Below are 12,293 nucleotides of genomic sequence, written 5' to 3'. Positions count from 1 at the left end.
TACCATGGGCAAAGTCCATATTGGCTACACCCTCCACACAGCCCTACCACAGGGCCAGGGCCAGGGCCAGGGGCTGGCTCCCTCCCTCTCCAGCTCTCCTTGCCCCTGGTTGGGCCCCCTCCCTCTCCTCCCTTCTGAGCAGCCCTCCCTGCCCTCTCCCTCCCAGCTCTGGCTCTCTCATCCTCAGCTCTTGGAAGCCTGACTCACTGTTTCCCCTCCTCTCTCGCCTCCCTCCCTCTCTCTCCCGGCAGCAGCGGCGCCTCCCCCTCCCCTGGGGGGGCTCTGGCCACAAGGGTGCCCGCCTGCTTCTCTCCCCAGGCTCCGGCCCCCTCCACTCCCAGGAGGCCCCCTGCAGCTGTTCCAATTCTCTAACTACAGTGAGGTGGAGTGCAAACAGCCCAGGTCCCAGCCTGGCCTTGCCAAAGGTATCTGTGACCCTGAGCAAGTGGCTCCTCTCCCTAGACTTGGCTTTCTCTCGTCAAACAAGTTGGGGGCGTCCAACTGGATGACGCTCCTGGCACCTCTGGGACCCTAATGTTTCCCGCTTTTATAACCTGGGTGTCTTTTGGCACAGAGCACCTGACAACCTGTAGGGTGCAGTACCTGCCGCAGGCCACACCCCCCCCCCCCCCCCCCGCCCGCCCCGTCCCAAGAAAAGCTCAGCTCTGTTCCAGGCATTTGGGGAGGGCAGAAGGGAGATGCTACCCTGGGACCTGAAACATTTGTTGAAAACCCTGGAATCCCTCTGTCTCCCCATTCTCCCTCCTCCTGTGAGAGTCTCTCTCTCTCTCCCACCTGTCCTCCTCCCTCTTCCCAAACATCTGCTTGTCTCTCCTCCAAAAACAACCCCAGAATCTGATCTTGGGTGAGAGGCCCTCAGTGCTGCCTCCTCTCTGGCTCCAGGGAGGGGAGTGGTATATTCCTAGGCCTTCTTGGTCCCCGGCCCCCACCTCCAGGGGCTGTAATTCCAGCTTTTCTTGCCTGTTTTCTCTTTCACTCTCATCACCGGCTTTGGTCTCCATCTTTCTCTCTCTTCACCATGCATGTGGTTGTGGGTCGCTCCCCCGCCCCCCTCCCTGGGGGGGCCCATCTGCAGGCATTAGCAACAATGTTACCCTTGCTTCCTCCCATAGTCCCCAGCTCCACTCCATCCTGGCTTCCGCCTCCCCACTCTGTCCCAAGAGACCCAGGGGACCCAGAGACAGAGCTGGGCTCCATCCCATAATAGTGAGTCTGCTTGACCTCACCAAGCCAGACCAGAAGGGCCTGGGCATCTGGTACACAGGCATGGCACCCCCTGGTCTTGGGTGGCTGGCATGAGACACAGAGCTCTGTGTTCTACAAACTAAAAAAAAAAAAAAAAAAAAAAAAAAAATTGAAATTGACCTGGGGGTGGGACAGAAGAGGGGAAGGGGGAAATGAGGGAGATCAGGTTTGCCTGGAGGAAGCCCCTGTCCAATGGGGAACAGAAGCATAGAGGTGGGAGTGGTTCAAAGTCAGTGCTCCAGGCTGATTGGAGAACAACAATGTCCCTCTGGGGCTCTGCCAGTCCAGAACAGCTCCCCCTACCCAAATGTCTTCTGCCAGGGGCAGTCTGCCCCTCAAGCCTCCAGCACAACCACAGCAATCAGGTGGAGACCCCATCTTTTAATCTTTTGAATCCAAGTCCAACTTCCCTACTGTACACCTCCACTTAGCTCAGCAGGGGGTTCCAGAAGCCTCCCAGCCCAGATCTAAGCCCATGCAGTGGGGGTAACAAAGTCCCCCAGCTCCCAAACCCCTTCCCCAAAGGCCCCATCAAGGGCTGGGGAGCAATGCAAAATAACCCCAGAACCCTCACGCATTGAAACTGAGAAGCTATGCTGTCCATTCACAGCGCCTGAGGGTGGTAGGGGCTCCCTGCTCCCACGACCCTGTTCCAGACCCCCCAGCCCAGCAACAATAATAAACAGCAAGCTCTTTTTCTTTATGACACCAAATTTCTCCAAGCCCAACAGCTCCTTCCATCACTACCTCAGCCATAGATCACATTAAAAACTCACAGAGGGCAACTTAAACACATCACATTTGTTTCTCTCTATATTATTTCAAAAGTAACGGCATTAAAAATGGATTTTACTACAGAAAATAAATATCAGCACGTGGGCTGGGAGCCCAGGCGGAGGAGAGCGCCCACCAGGGGAACGTCCCTGAGGGCTTGGGCACAGTTAGGCACTGACCAGACTAGAAAGGCCAGACTACACCTTGGGCTTGTGGGGGATTCCTGGGGAGGGGGCAATGCCTGCCCACCTGGGCATCTGCCCCAAAGCCGGATGAAGAAGGACAACTCACTGGTTTGGGCTGGTAGCCACTGGTCCCCCAAAGCTTATGCCCTTACTGGTCTTTGCAACCCCTGAAGAGTGGGAGCTCTGGGGCCAGAAGTTCACCAGTCTCTGGGGATTACTCCAACTATTGACACAGCAGGAGAAAAAAATGAATTCAACTTACTATCCAGTTTGATTTTCCATTACTATAAAAATAAATACACATCTGCTCAAAGGAGGGAGATGGCAAGCAGCATGCACATGCCACCTGGGGGGTCCCCCCACAACCCAGCCTGCCTGCCCCCCCACCCCAGGTTGGGGGACAGACTGGTAATCTTTCACTTACAGCCCCAGCTCACACAGCCACACACACCGGGCCACACAGAACAGGAACAAGCCAACAATAGAAACACCCCAAATGCCCCTGGCAGGACTCTGCCCAGGCCCGGGCACATGCCCCCGCCCAGCCGGCGGCGACAGCAGCAGCGGACAAAATGTGGCCACCCTGACCCGGAGGCAAAGCTTGTCCTCACACCCTGAGCTCTGCCCAGGGAGCTGGGGCCAAGTCCCGCCTGACACCAACTGGTCCGGCGGGAAACGCCTGCCCAGCCAGACAGGCACAGGCCCCCCAAGGGTCCCTCCTTGTGCTCAGGGACCAGGCTGGTGCAGTCCGGCCCTGCCTCCCAGGGTGACGCCTGGGCCCAAATTCAGCTGGCCCTGCCAGTCAGGCACTGGTGCAGAACCGAGGGCACCAGGCTCAGCCCCTCCCAGCCCAGCCCCAGGGCCCCCAAGCTGGGAGGGAGGGGAGACTCCCCACCCCTCCACATCTGGCCCTGGCCCCCAGGGTCTGCGGTAGAGAATTCCCGCCCCCGCTTCTCTCTCTCCCTCCTCCCGCTCTGTGCCCGCTGCCCGCCTCAGGGACAGCCCCAGCTCCCGCCTCCGGCCAGCAAGGCCCACATCCTTCCTCCCTCAGCTGGCCCCTTCGCCTGGCAGGAGGCTGGGGGGTCAGGCTGCTGGGGAACCCCCCCCAAGCTCCCATCAGTCCTCATCCCCAGCCCCCAAACTCTGGGTTGCTGTCCCTTTTCCTGTAGAACAGGAAACAAGGTTATTTCCTAGACTCAGAGCCAGCCCCCTGCCCCTCTGGCTCTGCCCGGGGACCCAGACCCAGCAGGGGAAGGCGCCCTCAAGCAGCGAGCAGAGATTCAGCAATTCACCCCAGCTCCCTGCCTAGGGGGCTGACAGCTGTCACTCAGCACCCCACCCCCTGGGGAAGAGGGGGCCGATTCAATCAGAGCCCCAGAGGAAACGCATTGATAAGCGATTATTTATTTATTTATGCAAAAGTAAGCCGACTTTGTTCGCCAGGTAACCGGGCACGCGGCCCAACCCCTCCAGCCCTAGCCGCCCCCAAATCCCTCCTCCGCCCCACACCCCCTCCGGGTCATTAGGTCCCCGCCCCTCAACTCCCCGAGAGCCAGTGGATCCTAGGGATTTGGGGGTTGGAGGGGAGGGGCTCCTCCCTCCGCAGTCTCCCCTTTTCCCAGCGCCGATCCTAAAATCCAGCCTTGTTCTCCGCTCCCACGGTCCCCCCTTCATTCCCCCCCCACCACATTCTCAGCAAGCTGGAGAGCAAATTGCAGTTTTAAATCCAAAGGCGGAGGGAGGGGGAAGGAGGAGGGGGCGCGCGGCAGCGCTGGGCGCGCACCTCGCCCCCGAGCCGGGGGAGCCGCGGGGCGGCCAGGAAACCCGAGAACCCCCCCTCCCCGCCCCCCCTCCCCGTCCACCTCCCCCTCCCCCTTCCCGGCGCTGCCTGCCAGGCTTCGAGCCGAGCCCAGCCGAGCCGCGGGCCCCGGTGGAAACAAAGACCGATCGCACCGCGGGCACCGCAGCCACCGGGTCCAGCGGACCGGACCGGGGGACGCAGGCCCCCCCCCCGTGCGCTGCACAAAAGAGCCTGGCCGGCCGGTCCCCAGCGGGGGTCTGGGGCTGGGGAGGAGGCGCCACTCACCGGAGTGCTGGGCTGCCGGCTCCGTGGGTCCGAGCCAGGCGAGGGGTTTTGGGGGACGTCTGTCTTCCGGCGGTGGCAGCGACGCGGGCGCCCGGCTGCTGAGGAGAGGAGTCGTGGAGGAGCCCTGAGCCGCCCGCCGTCGCTGACAGCATGGCTCGCGCCTCGGCTCACATTCTCCGCCGCTAACTCCGCTGGACACGGCCCCCCGCTCCCGCGGCGCCCCCCCACCTCGATCACTCCTTCGCTCTCTCTGCGCCCCCCTCGCCCTCCCGCCGCGCACACACTCTCCCAGCCCTGGACACCCCCGCCCCCACCCCCCCAATAGCAAACCTGGGAGGGAACGCGCCCCGCGTAGTCCTCCTGCTCCTCCTCCTCCGCCCTCCTCCCTCCCGCTCTCTCTGGCTGTCTGTCTGTCTCTCAGACTGTCTCTATTTCTCGCTCTCTCTGCCTTTCTCTGCTCTCCAAGCTGGGTGGGAAAAGGAAATGAGGACAGAAAGCAGACGCTGGCTTTGGGTGGTGGTAGCTGGATTCCCTCTCTCCCTCCCTCCCCCTCCTCCCCTCCCTCCTCCTGCCTTCTGCTCTCTCCGCTGCGAGCGGGGCTGAGCGCAGCCTGGCGGGTGGCTCGCTCTGCCCGCCCGCCCGCCTGTCTGTCTGTCTGGTCCGCCTCGCTCGCTCCCTCCCTCCGTCTCTCGCCCTCGCCCTGCCTGCCTGCCTCTCTCCGTCTCCGCCGCCGCCGCCGCTGCCTCTGCGAGCTCGCCTTACCTTCGCCGCTCACCATCCGGAACCCCAGGGGGGAGCGCGCGCGCGGCACGCCGGGACTTGTAGTCCCCGCCCCGGCCGCTCCGCGCGCGGGGAGGGCGGGGCCGCGCCGGCTGCTCCGACGGCGCGGCCAGGAGCCCCGGGGACCCCGCGCCTGGGGCGCGTCTGGCTGGAGCGCGTCCTCGTTTACCAACGGGCGAAGATCCTCCCCAAGGGTTAAGAATGGTCCCCGTGTTCCTTGTCTCCACCGGGGGGCTCTGGATCGAGCGGAGGTTGCGGGTGGGAGTGAAGGGGCGGGGTCTGAGAGTGGAATGGGAGTGGAATAGGGAACCAGGGGATTAGCCAAAGGGGCTGCGACTTTCTGGGGCGTCCCAATTAAATGGGAGGGGGAGAGGGCAGAGGAGAGGACCGGCTCTCTCAATCTGGGGACGTTATCCTTTTCTGAAAAGGTTTCTTATTGAGTAAAGCTAAAGTATATATGGCGGGAGGGCTGCTGGGGCGGGGGAGCAGGGGAGACCCAGCCAGCGCTGCTTCCTCACTCAGTGACCCCTCCTCTCAAACTCCGACCTCGGTTTCGCCCTTGCAACTCCCAGCTTTCCTATATGTCCAAGGGCGGCGAGGGCTCAAAAGTCCTGGATAATCCGCAGATAGAACACACACACCCTTTTCCGAATTCTGCTGAGCATTTGCGTTGTGTCAGGAAGCAGGATTCAGATTGAACGGTGCTGACCTCCTGCCGCGGCCGGGGGCTGGGCTCAGCACTTTCACCTACCTCCTCTTCAGGTCACATGTGTTCTCCAGCCCCTGGCTCCTGGGCCCCCTGCCTAGCCTATCCCACAGATGGGAATGTGCGCTGCTTGAGGGCCTTGTTACCGCCCCCGGAGATGGCTGAACTGCTGCGGTAAAATAGTGCTGTTATTTCCACTTTAGAGATGGGGGCACTGAGGTCCAGGTTCTCCAGTTAGCAAGTGGCTGAACCCAGCTGGATTTGAACCAGGGTCTGACTAATTCCAAATCCCACAAGCTTAACCCCTGGGCTATGACAAGGAGTTGTGACTCCCTCCATTTCTGTAACTGACCTTCTCTCCCTGTGTCTGTGTGTCCTTTCTTGGCACTTCAACAAATGTTAACTGAGGTATGCAGGGCTTGCAAGGGACACGGAGATGAATAATGCATAGTGGCTGTCGTGTCCTGTGTCCTAGGTGTCTACCAACGCCGGCCCTGACTGGCCCTGCGGTGGTCCCACCTCACTGGACCACCTCATCTGTGTGTCTGACGTTCCACACCCTGTGTCTGCTGGCCTTGTCTATCTTGCTCCAGGTCTGAAGTTCCTAGAGCAGTGCCTTTGTCTCTGGCCTACCTGTTTCTGACTCTTCCTTTGGCCTTGCAGGGTGTTGGCCAGTGTGTGACAAAGGCAGCTGGTGACATTTTGCCAACCGCAACTCCCTGGTCACTATCTTCCCCACACCTTCACTCCTTCCAAGCTCCTTCTCTATGGCAGTCCAGTACCCCCAGAGGACAAGAGAGGGGATCTGGGGAACACTCTCTATTGGCCCTTGGCAGAGGGTGTGTGCAGCAGTAATAGGAGAGGTCTAGGGCTCTAAATGGGACACTATTGATTTGGCATCATGGGGCTGCCATGACCGACTGGAGAGGCCCTCATCTTGGAGCAGCTTCTCCTTGCAGACAAGTTAGGACTTGGGTTCAAAGATTTATTCATTGAATGGGAAATATAAGGTCAGATGCTCATAAAAGTAGTGGCTAAAGTCATTAGAGATTCTGCAGCTCCAAAGCCTGGGCCTGAAGTGATCCCAAATAGATGAGGCTTTGGCACCTTGCCCTAGCTGGCCCCCTATAGGACAGACAGACTTCGGCGTTGGGGAGGGAGAAAGAGACCCAGGTTCCTCCTCCTTTCTCTCCCTTCCCCCATTACCCATTAGATTCTGCCTGTAGTCATGAAGACTCTACTCAGTTTGAATCAAGTTTTAGGAGGGAGTTGGGTGGGATAGTATAGGATGGTTTCTGGGGTGTGGAGAGCCCCAGTAGGTTGAGATGAAGGGGAGTTTGGGAAAAGCATGGGAGGGGGAGGTTAAGTAAAGAGATGCAGAGGGCAGGATTAGTAGGGCCCGTGGCTCTATGAGTTAGAGGGAAATAGAAGTTAGGTAGGGTTTCCCGAGCATGCCCCTCCCACCCCAGGCTACTTCAGCGGTCCCCTTCCCCTGTTAGGGTGAATTCCATTGGCCCTTAAAGTGTTGATCATCACTGGAAACCAAGCATTGCAGAGTCTCCCTGTTATTTGGGGGCTGGTCTTTTTCGTGGAGCCTCTCCAAATTGTGTTGAGTTTGGTGGGGGGTGGTCTCCCCAAACTCAAGCTGTCTTCCCGTGGGCTGCTGCTGCCACCTAGTGTCTAATCTTCGTTTCTGCTTCAGCAGTTGTCAGCGAGCAGGAGGGAAAGGAGGCTTGAGGCAGAGGACACAGGTTCTGGAAGAGCCTGCATCATCCCTCTCTGGGCTCAGCTCCCTCCAGCCGCTTTTGTTTCGGTGTAAGCAGAAGGTGGTGTAGCTAGACCCTGGAAAATAAAGATGAGAGTCTGGAATGGGGCCTTGGGTTTGAGAGGCCATGTGGAGCAGGAGCTAGACAGGCCTGGTCCTGATCTTGATTTTACTTGTGTGTCCTCAATCTGTGTGAGTCTCAGTTTTCCCATGTGTAAAATAGAAGCAGAGCTGTTGAGAAGATTAACTGAGCATATAGATGTAAAAGCACTGTGAAAACTGGCAAGGGCATGGTGAGAGAGATGATGAGTCACACTAATAATGACAATAACTGACAGGTCCCAGCAGCCTGGAGCCAGGCCCCCAGACCTCATGGAAAGGGCAGGATGAAGTGAGTCTTGGGTAGGGACTAGCACGGCCCTCCCTGAATATGGAAGTTCTGGGGGTGGCCCTACTCCTGGGGCTGCTCAGGAGAGGTGTGGACTGCTAGAGGGTGGTTCAGCCCAGTATGCAGAAGGGGAGACGGAGGCTTAGAGAGGTTGCGGGCCTATCCTAAGCTATTGAGCTGCAGATCCAGGAACAAGAGGCCCATTGGACTGGAGCCATTATGGCCCTGGTTTTCCCCTTCTTTGGATGGGAACAGCTCAAAGCTGGAGCCCAAGAGACCACGCAAGCAGGAAGCCTCCCTCATTGTGGTACAGTGGGGACTAAGGCCCCCAGGCTCTGTTAGCCCTCCTCCTGGGCCAGCCCCTTTCCCCTCCCCCGTGCAAGTCCTCCCACATTCCTCTAGGCCACAGGAAACCCCAGCTGCAGCCCAGACTTCAAACAGCTCCTCCCTCTGGGGCAGGGGGTGTGGGAGGAGAGGCCAGAGGCCAGAGGGCAAAGGTCAGCTTTGTTCCTGCCGGAGGTGGTGAGGGACCTGGGGGAGACAGAGGGGGAGCAGGGTCGGGCCCTTGACAGCCACACTGAGTGTGTGTGAATTCCTGTGGCCATCAGGGTTGTGTGGTTCCCGCTGTGCGCCTGTGTCTGGGGGGGTAACCCTGTGTCCTCGGTTTGCTTTCGCTTGCAGGCCTGACTTCTGTGTCTGAGTGTGAAGCAGTGCAGGTTTGTCTGTGGGTGCTCAGCCTGGGGTCCCACTGACATGTCTGTAGGTGCCATTACTTGTATCGCTATGTCTGGTTCATAGGCGCGGTCAAAGCTGTGTGTCCTATGAGTGTGACCTGGTATGGTTCTTTGTGTCCAAGAGGGGTGTCCATCTCCTGCCTCTTCGCCTCCTATCTTTCCTCTCCATTGTCACCAAAGGGTTCCTTCTGAAAGTGAATCTGGCTGGGCGCAGTGGCTCATGCCTGTAATCCCAGCAGTTTGGGAGGCCGAGGCGGGCGGATCACTTGAGGTCAGGAGTTCGAGATAACCCTGGCCAATATGGCAAAACCCCGTGTCTACTAAAAATACAAAAATAAGCCAGGCATGGTGGCTCCCGCCTGTAGTCCCAGCTACTTGGGAGGCTGAGGCAGGAGAATCACTTGAACCCGGGAGGCAGAGGTTGCAGTGAGCTGAGATGGCACCACTGCACTCCAGCCTGGGCAACAGTGAGACTCCGTCTAAAAAAAAAAAAAAAAGTGAATCTGACCTGCTCAAAACCCTTCAGTGGCTCCCCATTGTCCAAGGCTTAGGATCCCAGCTCGAGTGCATGGTAGACAAGACCCATGCCTGCCTTTGCCATCTTCATCTTTAGCCACTAACTCCTCTGAAATTTCACATTCCTAGCACACCTACCTAATTGTAACTCCCTGAGCAGTCTCATTTCTTGCCTTTGAGCTCACTTAATTCTGTCCAGTCTGGAATGTCCTTCTGTTGCTTCTTTCTTTACCAAGCAAACTCTTACTCTTGTTTCTGATGAATCAACACCTCCTCTGAGAAGCCTCCCAGACTTCCCCTGCCCAGTTGAGTTAGGACTCTCCCCTGTTCTCCCACATAGCTTTATTGTCATTTTCTGCCTGCATCTGTCCCGTTAGCACCCATCACCATTAAACTGTGACCTCTTTGAGAGCAGGAACTGTGCCATATCTCCTGTCCTGTGGCGGGAAGTTTCTGAAGAGACCTGGTTCTCCCATCCCGGGAGTGGGGAAAGTTTCTTGCAGTTTTGGATGTAGTACTCAGAGTCACCACTAGAGAGAGTGTGAACATCACTGCAGGACCATCCAGGCGCGTGTGTGTGTGTGTGTGTGTGTGTGTGTGTGTGTGTGTGTGTCTTCGATACTGTACCAGGGTGTGTGTGTGTGTGTGTGTGTGTGTGTGTGTCTTCAATACTGTACCTGGGGTGTGTGTATGTGTGTGTGTGTGTCTTCGATACTGTACCTGGGGGGTGTGTGTGTGTGTGTGTGTGTGTGTGTGTGTGTGTGTGTCTTCGATACTGTACCTGGTGGAGTGGAGAGAGGATCCACTCAGCTCAGTCCCGGAGCAGTGGGATCCAGACTAGACTCCATTCCCCACAATAAGTCCTGGGTCCCCCAGATTTCTTCTTTCTTTTCCCCACAACTCAGAGCCCATACCCCTTGGTTTTCCCCCTCCTACTTCTTGCCTCTGACTCTCCATCCCTCATCTTCCATGCCTCATCTGCACCCTCAGCCCTCCCATGCCTAATTATTGGCACTTGCCTAGCCTGAATGGGCCTTACTCTACCATACCTCTGGGCCTTTGCACATGCTGTTCCCTCTGCTGGAGATGACCTCACCCTCTGGCTGCTTCATCAGGCAGACTTTTATTTCACAGACTCCAAGAAATCCCCCAGACTTGGCTCCCAGACTGACCTTGCCCCTAAGTGTTGTCATTGTTTGCTGTTCTGCCTCCTAGACAGGACCAGCCTACAGGAGACATCAGTAGATGTGTGTGAAATTAATAAATGACTTAGTTCTTTTACGAGTACAATCCTCAGCATGTAGGGAGCTACCCCTGAGCCCTACGTGCACCAGGCCCTTCCTGGACCTGACTCTGGGTCAATATGACACTTTCCCATGCTGCTCCTTCAAATAAAGAAATGTGACCCGGGGAACACATGAGACTTTGAGTTCAAATCCTGGCTGTACCATCCACCTGTATGACCTTGAGCCAGTGTTGTAGCCTCTCAGAGTCTTGTTTCCTCTTTTGTAAAATGGGGATAATCACACATCTGCGCTGCCTTGTGGTGAAGATCAAATTAGATGATGCATGCGAAATACCCAGCATTAGTCAATTAGGTGTCCTCCTTCCCCACCATGAACTTGGAAATAAAATTGCCCTCTGAGTCTTAAACCAGTAAAATCCACGCATCACGGAGGAGAAGAGCCAGGTGGGGGAGTGAATGAGGCGAGAGATGGTTTTGTAAACGACTGAAGAGTTTTGTGAACGGTGCAAACCGCAATCAAGGTGACCCGCCTGTAATCTCAGGGAGGCAGGGCGAGGATGTGATTGAAATTGAGAAAGCAGAAGCCTAATCAATTGCATTGTGCTCTATCTGAAGGGAACAGAAGGCTGCACAGAAAACGGGGTGCAAGGGAGAATTCATCTAGCTGTTTCAGAGGGAGAGACAAGGAAGGCACCAGTAGACACAGGGATTCCAGGCTCAGGAGGCTCTGGTCTCTACTGAGGAGCAGCGAGGGGCCTGGTGAACTCCAGGTGGTTCACTGCCCTGCTGGGCTTTCGTTGAAACCAAACGGGCATCCTGGTACCAGACAGAGCCCTGTAGGGCAGACAAGAATATTCTGGTCCCAGAAAAAGGCTATGGAGACTGAGAGCACTGATTTTGGAGTCAGAAGACTTGGTGGAAGCCCCTGCTCTGCCACTTCTGTCCTGCTGATTCACTTCACTGTGCCTCAGTTTCCTCATTAGCAACATGAAGATACAACAAACTCCTCCTCATAGGGATCTGCGAGGATAAAATCGCAGCATGCATGCACTTAGCAGGATGCCTGGCACACAGTCAACAATTTGCAAATGGTAGTGACAGAGAGAGCTCACATGTATTGATCATTTGATTACTATTTCACAGATGAGGAAATTGAGGCTTCGAGAGGTGAAAAACTTGCACTAAACCACACAGCTAGTGAGTGGTGGAGGCAGGATTCACACCAGGCACTACAGCTCCAGAGCCGTGCTCTTCTCTGCTTATTTCATGGCAGGCAGAATCACTGGCCTCTGGCTTATACATCAGGCTCTTGTGAGTTTGGTCAGCCAGAAACTGTGGCCCTTGGGAAGCCTTGGCCCCTGAGACTTTTTCTGTGGAGCTAAGGCTCCCACCCCTATGACAACCCCTCTGAGCAGCCATTTGGCTTCTCTCCATCTTATTGCTCTCATTCAGCAACCCCCAGCACAGGGCAGGACACAGGGAATTCTCAATCTGCATTGATTGCCTTATCTTTCTTTCCTTTAGGTCACCCAGCATAGGAGGATTTCCAGGGAATCTTTCTACCAATAACTAGAGGAGGAAGGATCACACACACACACACACACACACGCACACACGCAAACTCCACAGAGGCTCTCTTCCCAAAGCCTAGAGGCAATGAAGTCTAGTGAAAAGACCATGAGCTTTGGTGTAAGCTCTAGGTTCAAATCCTAGCTCTGTCACATACACTGCATGCTCTTGGTACATCATGTAACCCCTGAGCCTCAGTTTTCTCACCTACAAATGGGGCTAATCACAGAACCAGGCTCAGTACTGGATTAAATTGAAAAGATGGCTGTAAATACATC

The 12,293-nt window shown here is 56.6% G+C and overlaps 1 protein-coding gene across 9 annotated transcripts in view; it reads right to left on the bottom strand.

Annotated features, from left to right (window-relative positions):
* AHDC1 (AT-hook DNA binding motif containing 1) overlaps window positions 1–5,126 on the bottom strand; it is a 69,674-nt gene extending 64,548 nt beyond the window's left edge. For 4 of the 9 annotated variants that reach the window (XR_008620508.2, XM_034959256.3, XM_034959235.3 and 1 more), the window contains exons 1-2: window positions 4,642–5,071; window positions 4,312–4,409 (exon numbers count right to left, since the gene is read on the bottom strand). The gene's annotated coding sequence lies outside the window, so the exon portion shown is untranslated. The other 5 variants (XM_055096227.2, XM_034959246.3, XM_063593699.1 and 2 more) reach the window with 5 other exon arrangements.
* Between the last annotated feature and the right edge of the window lie 7,167 nt (window positions 5,127–12,293).

This window comes from Pan paniscus, chromosome 1, assembly GCF_029289425.2.
Source record: "Pan paniscus chromosome 1, NHGRI_mPanPan1-v2.0_pri, whole genome shotgun sequence".
NCBI classification, from domain to species: Eukaryota; Metazoa; Chordata; class Mammalia; order Primates; family Hominidae; genus Pan; species Pan paniscus.
The sequence above is the reverse complement of the archived record's forward strand: the minus strand, read 5'-3'. Positions and strand labels throughout refer to the sequence as shown.